Source organism: Lepeophtheirus salmonis, chromosome 3 (assembly GCF_016086655.4).
Source record: "Lepeophtheirus salmonis chromosome 3, UVic_Lsal_1.4, whole genome shotgun sequence".
Classification (NCBI taxonomy): domain Eukaryota; kingdom Metazoa; phylum Arthropoda; class Copepoda; order Siphonostomatoida; family Caligidae; genus Lepeophtheirus; species Lepeophtheirus salmonis.
The window spans coordinates 8,256,099-8,270,044 of NC_052133.2; the positions used below are offsets into that span (position 1 = coordinate 8,256,099).

The 13,946-nt window shown below is 34.2% G+C and overlaps 14 non-coding genes across 14 annotated transcripts; all 14 read right to left on the reverse strand.

The window, feature by feature from the left end:
* Nucleotides 1–486: 486 nt before the first annotated feature.
* Nucleotides 487–681, reverse strand: LOC121115517 (U2 spliceosomal RNA). The gene has a single exon (XR_005863564.1). It is a non-coding gene; the product is annotated as a U2 spliceosomal RNA (small nuclear RNA).
* Nucleotides 682–1,495: 814 nt separating this feature from the next.
* LOC121115516 (U2 spliceosomal RNA) lies at nt 1,496–1,690 on the reverse strand. Its single transcript, XR_005863563.1, has one exon. It is a non-coding gene; the product is annotated as a U2 spliceosomal RNA (small nuclear RNA).
* Nucleotides 1,691–2,500: 810 nt separating this feature from the next.
* LOC121115524 (U2 spliceosomal RNA) lies at nt 2,501–2,694 on the reverse strand. Its single transcript, XR_005863571.1, has one exon. It is a non-coding gene; the product is annotated as a U2 spliceosomal RNA (small nuclear RNA).
* An 810-nt stretch (nt 2,695–3,504) lies between these two features.
* LOC121115515 (U2 spliceosomal RNA) lies at nt 3,505–3,699 on the reverse strand. The gene has a single exon (XR_005863562.1). It is a non-coding gene; the product is annotated as a U2 spliceosomal RNA (small nuclear RNA).
* Nucleotides 3,700–4,511: 812 nt separating this feature from the next.
* Nucleotides 4,512–4,706, reverse strand: LOC121115514 (U2 spliceosomal RNA). The gene has a single exon (XR_005863561.1). It is a non-coding gene; the product is annotated as a U2 spliceosomal RNA (small nuclear RNA).
* Nucleotides 4,707–5,519: 813 nt separating this feature from the next.
* Nucleotides 5,520–5,715, reverse strand: LOC121115536 (U2 spliceosomal RNA). Its single transcript, XR_005863582.1, has one exon. It is a non-coding gene; the product is annotated as a U2 spliceosomal RNA (small nuclear RNA).
* Nucleotides 5,716–6,530: 815 nt separating this feature from the next.
* Nucleotides 6,531–6,725, reverse strand: LOC121115513 (U2 spliceosomal RNA). The gene has a single exon (XR_005863560.1). It is a non-coding gene; the product is annotated as a U2 spliceosomal RNA (small nuclear RNA).
* An 813-nt stretch (nt 6,726–7,538) lies between these two features.
* LOC121115512 (U2 spliceosomal RNA) lies at nt 7,539–7,733 on the reverse strand. Its single transcript, XR_005863559.1, has one exon. It is a non-coding gene; the product is annotated as a U2 spliceosomal RNA (small nuclear RNA).
* Nucleotides 7,734–8,543: 810 nt separating this feature from the next.
* On the reverse strand, nt 8,544–8,739 carry LOC121115535 (U2 spliceosomal RNA). Its single transcript, XR_005863581.1, has one exon. It is a non-coding gene; the product is annotated as a U2 spliceosomal RNA (small nuclear RNA).
* Nucleotides 8,740–9,548: 809 nt separating this feature from the next.
* Nucleotides 9,549–9,743, reverse strand: LOC121115511 (U2 spliceosomal RNA). The gene has a single exon (XR_005863558.1). It is a non-coding gene; the product is annotated as a U2 spliceosomal RNA (small nuclear RNA).
* Nucleotides 9,744–10,553: 810 nt separating this feature from the next.
* On the reverse strand, nt 10,554–10,748 carry LOC121115509 (U2 spliceosomal RNA). The gene has a single exon (XR_005863557.1). It is a non-coding gene; the product is annotated as a U2 spliceosomal RNA (small nuclear RNA).
* An 809-nt stretch (nt 10,749–11,557) lies between these two features.
* Nucleotides 11,558–11,752, reverse strand: LOC121115508 (U2 spliceosomal RNA). Its single transcript, XR_005863556.1, has one exon. It is a non-coding gene; the product is annotated as a U2 spliceosomal RNA (small nuclear RNA).
* An 813-nt stretch (nt 11,753–12,565) lies between these two features.
* On the reverse strand, nt 12,566–12,760 carry LOC121115507 (U2 spliceosomal RNA). Its single transcript, XR_005863555.1, has one exon. It is a non-coding gene; the product is annotated as a U2 spliceosomal RNA (small nuclear RNA).
* An 808-nt stretch (nt 12,761–13,568) lies between these two features.
* On the reverse strand, nt 13,569–13,763 carry LOC121115506 (U2 spliceosomal RNA). The gene has a single exon (XR_005863554.1). It is a non-coding gene; the product is annotated as a U2 spliceosomal RNA (small nuclear RNA).
* Between the last annotated feature and the right edge of the window lie 183 nt (nt 13,764–13,946).

Sequence of the window (13,946 nt, forward strand, 5' to 3'; positions counted from 1 at the left end):
TTGAGTTACTTATCTCTGTTTTCTGATCTTCAAGTTCACTGCCTATTAGATAAATGACCAACAAACATTTTACATACATGCAAAAATTATTTACAATTGCTTATAGTCCAATAAGGACTCGAGAAATAAAACAAGAAAAGAAAATTTGAAATAAAACATTTTATCATTTTCCTCCTAAAATTTAGATTTGGGTACAACAAATTGTGATACATGTATACTAGCATTGTTTCTTGTAGAGATAAATTGAGGATGAAATAATAGAACTTGAGACTGTCAAAGTGTCCAATAGGAATTCTGCTCCAGTATACTGTTTTTCTTTATTCTCACTCGGGTTATGGAATATCAAATAAGCAAGGACGTTAAATTGAAGAATGTTAGACGATGAGTCATATTAATTCTATAAATAATACGCCAATAAGTGTGTATCCTCAATTTATTAAACCAGACTTTTCAATTAATTATAAAGAACCTTGTAATGATTTTTGGGGAAAGTGAGCCAAATTCCTGGAGATACTGCAATACCAGGCCAACTCGTGAAGGAGCCCATGCAAGCATGTGAGTCTCCCTCCCCGCTCAGAAATAAGTTTAATATCGAGAAGGACACATGGTCCTTGTATCAGATATTAAGCTGATAAGAACAGATACTACACTTTGATCTTAGCCAAAAGGCCGAGAAGCGATAACTTGTAATTCCTCTCTCCATTGAATATCAAGTTACTTTCCCCGCTTCTCTCCTTCAGAATATTTTTTCCACCTACCTTCCGAGTTTACTACCATCTATTGAGAGATGAGGAAACAAAACAGTTCCATATTCAACCACCTCTCTCTTTCTTTTTTTTTTGAGGACTTGTTGTTCTATGTTCTTTATATTGCTCAAGAATTAATGTCCCTTTTTGAGTTCGTTCATGAGGAATTGGGGGTGAACGGGACATGCCTAAAATCATTCTTACTATGCTTGGAAATTATAAATTATTGAGCAAAAGTTGGAACCTTATTTTGAAATCACACTTGAGTTACTTATCTCTGTTTTCTGATCTTCAAGTTCACTGCCTATTAGATAAATGACCAACAAACATTTTACATACATGCAAAAAATTATTTACAATTGCTTATAGTCCAATAAGGACTCGAGAAATAAAACAAGAAAAGAAAATTTGAAATAAAACATTTTATCATTTTCCTCCTAAAATTTAGATTTGGGTACAACAAATTGTGATACATGTATACTAGCATTGTTTCTTGTAGAGATAAATTGAGGATGAAATAATAGAACTTGAGACTGTCAAAGTGTCCAATAGGAATTCTGCTCCAGTATACTGTTTTTCTTTATTCTCACTCGGGTTATGGAATATCAAATAAGCAAGGACGTTAAATTGAAGAATGTTAGACGATGAGTCATATTAATTCTATAAATAATACGCCAATAAGTGTGTATCCTCAATTTATTAAACCAGACTTTTCAATTAATTATAAAGAACCTTGTAATGATTTTTGGGGAAAGTGAGCCAAATTCCTGGAGATACTGCAATACCAGGCCAACTCGTGAAGGAGCCCATGCAAGCATGTGAGTCTCCCTCCCCGCTCAGAAATAAGTTTAATATCGAGAAGGACACATGGTCCTTGTATCAGATATTAAGCTGATAAGAACAGATACTACACTTTGATCTTAGCCAAAAGGCCGAGAAGCGATAACTTGTAATTCCTCTCTCCATTGAATATCAAGTTACTTTCCCCGCTTCTCTCCTTCAGAATATTTTTTCCACCTACCTTCCGAGTTTACTACCATCTATTGAGAGATGAGGAAACAAAACAGTTCCATATTCAACCACCTCTCTCTTTTTTTTTTTGAGGACTTGTTGTTCTATGTTCTTTATATTGCTCAAGAATTAATGTCCCTTTTTGAGTTCGTTCATGAGGAATTGGGGGTGAACGGGACATGCCTAAAATCATTCTTACTATGCTTGGAAATTATAAATTATTGAGCAAAAGTTGGAACCTTATTTTGAAATCACACTTGAGTTACTTATCTCTGTTTTCTGATCTTCAAGTTCACTGCCTATTAGATAAATGACCAACAAACATTTTACATACATGCAAAAATTATTTACAATTGCTTATAGTCCAATAAGGACTCGAGAAATAAAACAAGAAAAGAAAATTTGAAATAAAACATTTTATCATTTTCCTCCTAAAATTTAGATTTGGGTACAACAAATTGTGATACATGTATACTAGCATTGTTTCTTGTAGAGATAAATTGAGGATGAAATAATAGAACTTGAGACTGTCAAAGTGTCCAATAGGAATTCTGCTCCAGTATACTGTTTTTCTTTATTCTCACTCGGGTTATGGAATATCAAATAAGCAAGGACGTTAAATTGAAGAATGTTAGACGATGAGTCATATTAATTCTATAAATAATACGCCAATAAGTGTGTATCCTCAATTTATTAAACCAGACTTTTCAATTAATTATAAAGAACCTTGTAATGATTTTTGGGGAAAGTGAGCAAATTCCTGGAGATACTGCAATACCAGGCCAACTCGTGAAGGAGCCCATGCAAGCATGTGAGTCTCCCTCCCCGCTCAGAAATAAGTTTAATATCGAGAAGGACACATGGTCCTTGTATCAGATATTAAGCTGATAAGAACAGATACTACACTTTGATCTTAGCCAAAAGGCCGAGAAGCGATAACTTGTAATTCCTCTCTCCATTGAATATCAAGTTACTTTCCCCGCTTCTCTCCTTCAGAATATTTTTTCCACCTACCTTCCGAGTTTACTACCATCTATTGAGAGATGAGGAAACAAAACAGTTCCATATTCAACCACCTCTCTCTTTTTTTTTTGAGGACTTGTTGTTCTATGTTCTTTATATTGCTCAAGAATTAATGTCCCTTTTTGAGTTCGTTCATGAGGAATTGGGGGTGAACGGGACATGCCTAAAATCATTCTTACTATGCTTGGAAATTATAAATTATTGAGCAAAAGTTGGAACCTTATTTTGAAATCACACTTGAGTTACTTATCTCTGTTTTCTGATCTTCAAGTTCACTGCCTATTAGATAAATGACCAACAAACATTTTACATACATGCAAAAAATTATTTACAATTGCTTATAGTCCAATAAGGACTCGAGAAATAAAACAAGAAAAGAAAATTTGAAATAAAACATTTTATCATTTTCCTCCTAAAATTTAGATTTGGGTACAACAAATTGTGATACATGTATACTAGCATTGTTTCTTGTAGAGATAAATTGAGGATGAAATAATAGAACTTGAGACTGTCAAAGTGTCCAATAGGAATTCTGCTCCAGTATACTGTTTTTCTTTATTCTCACTCGGGTTATGGAATATCAAATAAGCAAGGACGTTAAATTGAAGAATGTTAGACGATGAGTCATATTAATTCTATAAATAATACGCCAATAAGTGTGTATCCTCAATTTATTAAACCAGACTTTTCAATTAATTATAAAGAACCTTGTAATGATTTTTGGGGAAAGTGAGCCAAATTCCTGGAGATACTGCAATACCAGGCCAACTCGTGAAGGAGCCCATGCAAGCATGTGAGTCTCCCTCCCCGCTCAGAAATAAGTTTAATATCGAGAAGGACACATGGTCCTTGTATCAGATATTAAGCTGATAAGAACAGATACTACACTTTGATCTTAGCCAAAAGGCCGAGAAGCGATAACTTGTAATTCCTCTCTCCATTGAATATCAAGTTACTTTCCCCGCTTCTCTCCTTCAGAATATTTTTTCCACCTACCTTCCGAGTTTACTACCATCTATTGAGAGATGAGGAAACAAAACAGTTCCATATTCAACCACCTCTCTCTTTCTTTTTTTTGAGGACTTGTTGTTCTATGTTCTTTATATTGCTCAAGAATTAATGTCCCTTTTTGAGTTCGTTCATGAGGAATTGGGGGTGAACGGGACATGCCTAAAATCATTCTTACTATGCTTGGAAATTATAAATTATTGAGCAAAAGTTGGAACCTTATTTTGAAATCACACTTGAGTTACTTATCTCTGTTTTCTGATCTTCAAGTTCACTGCCTATTAGATAAATGACCAACAAACATTTTACATACATGCAAAAAATTATTTACAATTGCTTATAGTCCAATAAGGACTCGAGAAATAAAACAAGAAAAGAAAATTTGAAATAAAACATTTTATCATTTTCCTCCTAAAATTTAGATTTGGGTACAACAAATTGTGATACATGTATACTAGCATTGTTTCTTGTAGAGATAAATTGAGGATGAAATAATAGAACTTGAGACTGTCAAAGTGTCCAATAGGAATTCTGCTCCAGTATACTGTTTTTCTTTATTCTCACTCGGGTTATGGAATATCAAATAAGCAAGGACGTTAAATTGAAGAATGTTAGACGATGAGTCATATTAATTCTATAAATAATACGCCAATAAGTGTGTATCCTCAATTTATTAAACCAGACTTTTCAATTAATTATAAAGAACCTTGTAATGATTTTTGGGGAAAGTGAGCCAAATTCCTGGAGATACTGCAATACCAGGCCAACTCGTGAAGGAGCCCATGCAAGCATGTGAGTCTCCCTCCCCGCTCAGAAATAAGTTTAATATCGAGAAGGACACATGGTCCTTGTATCAGATATTAAGCTGATAAGAACAGATACTACACTTTGATCTTAGCCAAAAGGCCGAGAAGCGATAACTTGTAATTCCTCTCTCCATTGAATATCAAGTTACTTTCCCCGCTTCTCTCCTTCAGAATATTTTTTCCACCTACCTTCCGAGTTTACTACCATCTATTGAGAGATGAGGAAACAAAACAGTTCCATATTCAACCACCTCTCTCTTTCTTTTTTTTTTGAGGACTTGTTGTTCTATGTTCTTTATATTGCTCAAGAATTAATGTCCCTTTTTGAGTTCGTTCATGAGGAATTGGGGGTGAACGGGACATGCCTAAAATCATTCTTACTATGCTTGGAAATTATAAATTATTGAGCAAAAGTTGGAACCTTATTTTGAAATCACACTTGAGTTACTTATCTCTGTTTTCTGATCTTCAAGTTCACTGCCTATTAGATAAATGACCAACAAACATTTTACATACATGCAAAAATTATTTACAATTGCTTATAGTCCAATAAGGACTCGAGAAATAAAACAAGAAAAGAAAATTTGAAATAAAACATTTTATCATTTTCCTCCTAAAATTTAGATTTGGGTACAACAAATTGTGATACATGTATACTAGCATTGTTTCTTGTAGAGATAAATTGAGGATGAAATAATAGAACTTGAGACTGTCAAAGTGTCCAATAGGAATTCTGCTCCAGTATACTGTTTTTCTTTATTCTCACTCGGGTTATGGAATATCAAATAAGCAAGGACGTTAAATTGAAGAATGTTAGACGATGAGTCATATTAATTCTATAAATAATACGCCAATAAGTGTGTATCCTCAATTTATTAAACCAGACTTTTCAATTAATTATAAAGAACCTTGTAATGATTTTTGGGGAAAGTGAGCCAAATTCCTGGAGATACTGCAATACCAGGCCAACTCGTGAAGGAGCCCATGCAAGCATGTGAGTCTCCCTCCCCCGCTCAGAAATAAGTTTAATATCGAGAAGGACACATGGTCCTTGTATCAGATATTAAGCTGATAAGAACAGATACTACACTTTGATCTTAGCCAAAAGGCCGAGAAGCGATAACTTGTAATTCCTCTCTCCATTGAATATCAAGTTACTTTCCCCGCTTCTCTCCTTCAGAATATTTTTTCCACCTACCTTCCGAGTTTACTACCATCTATTGAGAGATGAGGAAACAAAACAGTTCCATATTCAACCACCTCTCTCTTTTTTTTTTTTTTTGAGGACTTGTTGTTCTATGTTCTTTATATTGCTCAAGAATTAATGTCCCTTTTTGAGTTCGTTCATGAGGAATTGGGGGTGAACGGGACATGCCTAAAATCATTCTTACTATGCTTGGAAATTATAAATTATTGAGCAAAAGTTGGAACCTTATTTTGAAATCACACTTGAGTTACTTATCTCTGTTTTCTGATCTTCAAGTTCACTGCCTATTAGATAAATGACCAACAAACATTTTACATACATGCAAAAAATTATTTACAATTGCTTATAGTCCAATAAGGACTCGAGAAATAAAACAAGAAAAGAAAATTTGAAATAAAACATTTTATCATTTTCCTCCTAAAATTTAGATTTGGGTACAACAAATTGTGATACATGTATACTAGCATTGTTTCTTGTAGAGATAAATTGAGGATGAAATAATAGAACTTGAGACTGTCAAAGTGTCCAATAGGAATTCTGCTCCAGTATACTGTTTTTCTTTATTCTCACTCGGGTTATGGAATATCAAATAAGCAAGGACGTTAAATTGAAGAATGTTAGACGATGAGTCATATTAATTCTATAAATAATACGCCAATAAGTGTGTATCCTCAATTTATTAAACCAGACTTTTCAATTAATTATAAAGAACCTTGTAATGATTTTTGGGGAAAGTGAGCCAAATTCCTGGAGATACTGCAATACCAGGCCAACTCGTGAAGGAGCCCATGCAAGCATGTGAGTCTCCCTCCCCGCTCAGAAATAAGTTTAATATCGAGAAGGACACATGGTCCTTGTATCAGATATTAAGCTGATAAGAACAGATACTACACTTTGATCTTAGCCAAAAGGCCGAGAAGCGATAACTTGTAATTCCTCTCTCCATTGAATATCAAGTTACTTTCCCCGCTTCTCTCCTTCAGAATATTTTTTCCACCTACCTTCCGAGTTTACTACCATCTATTGAGAGATGAGGAAACAAAACAGTTCCATATTCAACCACCTCTCTCTTTCTTTTTTTTTTGAGGACTTGTTGTTCTATGTTCTTTATATTGCTCAAGAATTAATGTCCCTTTTTGAGTTCGTTCATGAGGAATTGGGGGTGAACGGGACATGCCTAAAATCATTCTTACTATGCTTGGAAATTATAAATTATTGAGCAAAAGTTGGAACCTTATTTTGAAATCACACTTGAGTTACTTATCTCTGTTTTCTGATCTTCAAGTTCACTGCCTATTAGATAAATGACCAACAAACATTTTACATACATGCAAAAATTATTTACAATTGCTTATAGTCCAATAAGGACTCGAGAAATAAAACAAGAAAAGAAAATTTGAAATAAAACATTTTATCATTTTCCTCCTAAAATTTAGATTTGGGTACAACAAATTGTGATACATGTATACTAGCATTGTTTCTTGTAGAGATAAATTGAGGATGAAATAATAGAACTTGAGACTGTCAAAGTGTCCAATAGGAATTCTGCTCCAGTATACTGTTTTTCTTTATTCTCACTCGGGTTATGGAATATCAAATAAGCAAGGACGTTAAATTGAAGAATGTTAGACGATGAGTCATATTAATTCTATAAATAATACGCCAATAAGTGTGTATCCTCAATTTATTAAACCAGACTTTTCAATTAATTATAAAGAACCTTGTAATGATTTTTGGGGAAAGTGAGCCAAATTCCTGGAGATACTGCAATACCAGGCCAACTCGTGAAGGAGCCCATGCAAGCATGTGAGTCTCCCTCCCCGCTCAGAAATAAGTTTAATATCGAGAAGGACACATGGTCCTTGTATCAGATATTAAGCTGATAAGAACAGATACTACACTTTGATCTTAGCCAAAAGGCCGAGAAGCGATAACTTGTAATTCCTCTCTCCATTGAATATCAAGTTACTTTCCCCGCTTCTCTCCTTCAGAATATTTTTTCCACCTACCTTCCGAGTTTACTACCATCTATTGAGAGATGAGGAAACAAAACAGTTCCATATTCAACCACCTCTCTCTTTCTTTTTTTTGAGGACTTGTTGTTCTATGTTCTTTATATTGCTCAAGAATTAATGTCCCTTTTGAGTTCGTTCATGAGGAATTGGGGGTGAACGGGACATGCCTAAAATCATTCTTACTATGCTTGGAAATTATAAATTATTGAGCAAAAGTTGGAACCTTATTTTGAAATCACACTTGAGTTACTTATCTCTGTTTTCTGATCTTCAAGTTCACTGCCTATTAGATAAATGACCAACAAACATTTTACATACATGCAAAAATTATTTACAATTGCTTATAGTCCAATAAGGACTCGAGAAATAAAACAAGAAAAGAAAATTTGAAATAAAACATTTTATCATTTTCCTCCTAAAATTTAGATTTGGGTACAACAAATTGTGATACATGTATACTAGCATTGTTTCTTGTAGAGATAAATTGAGGATGAAATAATAGAACTTGAGACTGTCAAAGTGTCCAATAGGAATTCTGCTCCAGTATACTGTTTTTCTTTATTCTCACTCGGGTTATGGAATATCAAATAAGCAAGGACGTTAAATTGAAGAATGTTAGACGATGAGTCATATTAATTCTATAAATAATACGCCAATAAGTGTGTATCCTCAATTTATTAAACCAGACTTTTCAATTAATTATAAAGAACCTTGTAATGATTTTTGGGGAAAGTGAGCCAAATTCCTGGAGATACTGCAATACCAGGCCAACTCGTGAAGGAGCCCATGCAAGCATGTGAGTCTCCCTCCCCCGCTCAGAAATAAGTTTAATATCGAGAAGGACACATGGTCCTTGTATCAGATATTAAGCTGATAAGAACAGATACTACACTTTGATCTTAGCCAAAAGGCCGAGAAGCGATAACTTGTAATTCCTCTCTCCATTGAATATCAAGTTACTTTCCCCGCTTCTCTCCTTCAGAATATTTTTTCCACCTACCTTCCGAGTTTACTACCATCTATTGAGAGATGAGGAAACAAAACAGTTCCATATTCAACCACCTCTCTCTTTCTTTTTTGAGGACTTGTTGTTCTATGTTCTTTATATTGCTCAAGAATTAATGTCCCTTTTTGAGTTCGTTCATGAGGAATTGGGGGTGAACGGGACATGCCTAAAATCATTCTTACTATGCTTGGAAATTATAAATTATTGAGCAAAAGTTGGAACCTTATTTTGAAATCACACTTGAGTTACTTATCTCTGTTTTCTGATCTTCAAGTTCACTGCCTATTAGATAAATGACCAACAAACATTTTACATACATGCAAAAATTATTTACAATTGCTTATAGTCCAATAAGGACTCGAGAAATAAAACAAGAAAAGAAAATTTGAAATAAAACATTTTATCATTTTCCTCCTAAAATTTAGATTTGGGTACAACAAATTGTGATACATGTATACTAGCATTGTTTCTTGTAGAGATAAATTGAGGATGAAATAATAGAACTTGAGACTGTCAAAGTGTCCAATAGGAATTCTGCTCCAGTATACTGTTTTTCTTTATTCTCACTCGGGTTATGGAATATCAAATAAGCAAGGACGTTAAATTGAAGAATGTTAGACGATGAGTCATATTAATTCTATAAATAATACGCCAATAAGTGTGTATCCTCAATTTATTAAACCAGACTTTTCAATTAATTATAAAGAACCTTGTAATGATTTTTGGGGAAAGTGAGCCAAATTCCTGGAGATACTGCAATACCAGGCCAACTCGTGAAGGAGCCCATGCAAGCATGTGAGTCTCCCTCCCCGCTCAGAAATAAGTTTAATATCGAGAAGGACACATGGTCCTTGTATCAGATATTAAGCTGATAAGAACAGATACTACACTTTGATCTTAGCCAAAAGGCCGAGAAGCGATAACTTGTAATTCCTCTCTCCATTGAATATCAAGTTACTTTCCCCGCTTCTCTCCTTCAGAATATTTTTTCCACCTACCTTCCGAGTTTACTACCATCTATTGAGAGATGAGGAAACAAAACAGTTCCATATTCAACCACCTCTCTCTTTTTTTTTTTGAGGACTTGTTGTTCTATGTTCTTTATATTGCTCAAGAATTAATGTCCCTTTTTGAGTTCGTTCATGAGGAATTGGGGGTGAACGGGACATGCCTAAAATCATTCTTACTATGCTTGGAAATTATAAATTATTGAGCAAAAGTTGGAACCTTATTTTGAAATCACACTTGAGTTACTTATCTCTGTTTTCTGATCTTCAAGTTCACTGCCTATTAGATAAATGACCAACAAACATTTTACATACATGCAAAAATTATTTACAATTGCTTATAGTCCAATAAGGACTCGAGAAATAAAACAAGAAAAGAAAATTTGAAATAAAACATTTTATCATTTTCCTCCTAAAATTTAGATTTGGGTACAACAAATTGTGATACATGTATACTAGCATTGTTTCTTGTAGAGATAAATTGAGGATGAAATAATAGAACTTGAGACTGTCAAAGTGTCCAATAGGAATTCTGCTCCAGTATACTGTTTTTCTTTATTCTCACTCGGGTTATGGAATATCAAATAAGCAAGGACGTTAAATTGAAGAATGTTAGACGATGAGTCATATTAATTCTATAAATAATACGCCAATAAGTGTGTATCCTCAATTTATTAAACCAGACTTTTCAATTAATTATAAAGAACCTTGTAATGATTTTTGGGGAAAGTGAGCCAAATTCCTGGAGATACTGCAATACCAGGCCAACTCGTGAAGGAGCCCATGCAAGCATGTGAGTCTCCCTCCCCGCTCAGAAATAAGTTTAATATCGAGAAGGACACATGGTCCTTGTATCAGATATTAAGCTGATAAGAACAGATACTACACTTTGATCTTAGCCAAAAGGCCGAGAAGCGATAACTTGTAATTCCTCTCTCCATTGAATATCAAGTTACTTTCCCCGCTTCTCTCCTTCAGAATATTTTTTCCACCTACCTTCCGAGTTTACTACCATCTATTGAGAGATGAGGAAACAAAACAGTTCCATATTCAACCACCTCTCTCTTTCTTTTTTGAGGACTTGTTGTTCTATGTTCTTTATATTGCTCAAGAATTAATGTCCCTTTTTGAGTTCGTTCATGAGGAATTGGGGGTGAACGGGACATGCCTAAAATCATTCTTACTATGCTTGGAAATTATAAATTATTGAGCAAAAGTTGGAACCTTATTTTGAAATCACACTTGAGTTACTTATCTCTGTTTTCTGATCTTCAAGTTCACTGCCTATTAGATAAATGACCAACAAACATTTTACATACATGCAAAAATTATTTACAATTGCTTATAGTCCAATAAGGACTCGAGAAATAAAACAAGAAAAGAAAATTTGAAATAAAACATTTTATCATTTTCCTCCTAAAATTTAGATTTGGGTACAACAAATTGTGATACATGTATACTAGCATTGTTTCTTGTAGAGATAAATTGAGGATGAAATAATAGAACTTGAGACTGTCAAAGTGTCCAATAGGAATTCTGCTCCAGTATACTGTTTTTCTTTATTCTCACTCGGGTTATGGAATATCAAATAAGCAAGGACGTTAAATTGAAGAATGTTAGACGATGAGTCATATTAATTCTATAAATAATACGCCAATAAGTGTGTATCCTCAATTTATTAAACCAGACTTTTCAATTAATTATAAAGAACCTTGTAATGATTTTTGGGGAAAGTGAGCCAAATTCCTGGAGATACTGCAATACCAGGCCAACTCGTGAAGGAGCCCATGCAAGCATGTGAGTCTCCCTCCCCGCTCAGAAATAAGTTTAATATCGAGAAGGACACATGGTCCTTGTATCAGATATTAAGCTGATAAGAACAGATACTACACTTTGATCTTAGCCAAAAGGCCGAGAAGCGATAACTTGTAATTCCTCTCTCCATTGAATATCAAGTTACTTTCCCCGCTTCTCTCCTTCAGAATATTTTTTCCACCTACCTTCCGAGTTTACTACCATCTATTGAGAGATGAGGAAACAAAACAGTTCCATATTCAACCACCTCTCTCTTTCTTTTTTTTTTGAGGACTTGTTGTTCTATGTTCTTTATATTGCTCAAGAATTAATGTCCCTTTTTGAGTTCGTTCATGAGGAATTGGGGGTGAACGGGACATGCCTAAAATCATTCTTACTATGCTTGGAAATTATAAATTATTGAGCAAAAGTTGGAACCTTATTTTGAAATCACACTTGAGTTACTTATCTCTGTTTTCTGATCTTCAAGTTCACTGCCTATTAGATAAATGACCAACAAACATTTTACATACATGCAAAAATTATTTACAATTGCTTATAGTCCAATAAGGACTCGAGAAATAAAACAAGAAAAGAAAATTTGAAATAAAACATTTTATCATTTTCCTCCTAAAATTTAGATTTGGGTACAACAAATTGTGATACATGTATACTAGCATTGTTTCTTGTAGAGATAAATTGAGGATGAAATAATAGAACTTGAGACTGTCAAAGTGTCCAATAGGAATTCTGCTCCAGTATACTGTTTTTCTTTATTCTCACTCGGGTTATGGAATATCAAATAAGCAAGGACGTTAAATTGAAGAATGTTAGACGATGAGTCATATTAATTCTATAAATAATACGCCAATAAGTGTGTATCCTCAATTTATTAAACCAGACTTTTCAATTAATTATAAAGAACCTTGTAATGATTTTTGGGGAAAGTGAGCCAAATTCCTGGAGATACTGCAATACCAGGCCAACTCGTGAAGGAGCCCATGCAAGCATGTGAGTCTCCCTCCCCGCTCAGAAATAAGTTTAATATCGAGAAGGACACATGGTCCTTGTATCAGATATTAAGCTGATAAGAACAGATACTACACTTTGATCTTAGCCAAAAGGCCGAGAAGCGATAACTTGTAATTCCTCTCTCCATTGAATATCAAGTTACTTTCCCCGCTTCTCTCCTTCAGAATATTTTTTCCACCTACCTTCCGAGTTTACTACCATCTATTGAGAGATGAGGAAACAAAACAGTTCCATATTCAACCACCTCTCTCTTTTTTTTTGAGGACTTGTTGTTCTATGTTCTTTATATTGCTCAAGAATTAATGTCCCTTTTTGAGTTCGTTCATGAGGAATTGGGGGTGAACGGGACATGCCTAAAATCATTCTTACTATGCTTGGAAATTATAAATTATTGAGCAAAAGTTGGAACCTTATTTTGAAATCACACTTGAGTTACTTATCTCTGTTTTCTGATCTTCAAGTTCACTGCCTATTAGATAAATGACCAACAAACATTTTACATACATGCAAAAATTATTTACAATTGCTTATAGTCCAATAAGGACTCGAGAAATAAAACAAGAAAAGAAAATTTGAAATAAAACATTTTATCATTTTCCTCCTAAAATTTAGATTTGGGTACAACAAATTGTGATACATGTATACTAGCATTGTTTCTTGTAGAGATAAATTGAGGATGAAATAATAGAACTTGAGACTGTCAAAGTGTCCAATAGGAATTCTGCTCCAGTATACTGTTTTTCTTTATTCTCACTCGGGTTATGGAATATCAAATAAGCAAGGACGTTAAATTGAAGAATGTTAGACGATGAGTCATATTAATTCTATAAATAATACGCCAATAAGTGTGTATCCTCAATTTATTAAACCAGACTTTTCAATTAATTATAAAGAACCTTGTAATGATTTTTGGGGAAAGTGAGCCAAATTCCTGGAGATACTGCAATACCAGGCCAACTCGTGAAGGAGCCCATGCAAGCATGTGAGTCTCCCTCCCCGCTCAGAAATAAGTTTAATATCGAGAAGGACACATGGTCCTTGTATCAGATATTAAGCTGATAAGAACAGATACTACACTTTGATCTTAGCCAAAAGGCCGAGAAGCGATAACTTGTAATTCCTCTCTCCATTGAATATCAAGTTACTTTCCCCGCTTCTCTCCTTCAGAATATTTTTTCCACCTACCTTCCGAGTTTACTACCATCTATTGAGAGATGAGGAAACAAAACAGTTCCATATTCAACCACCTCTCTCTTTCTTTTTTTTTTGAGGACTTGTTGTTCTATGTTCT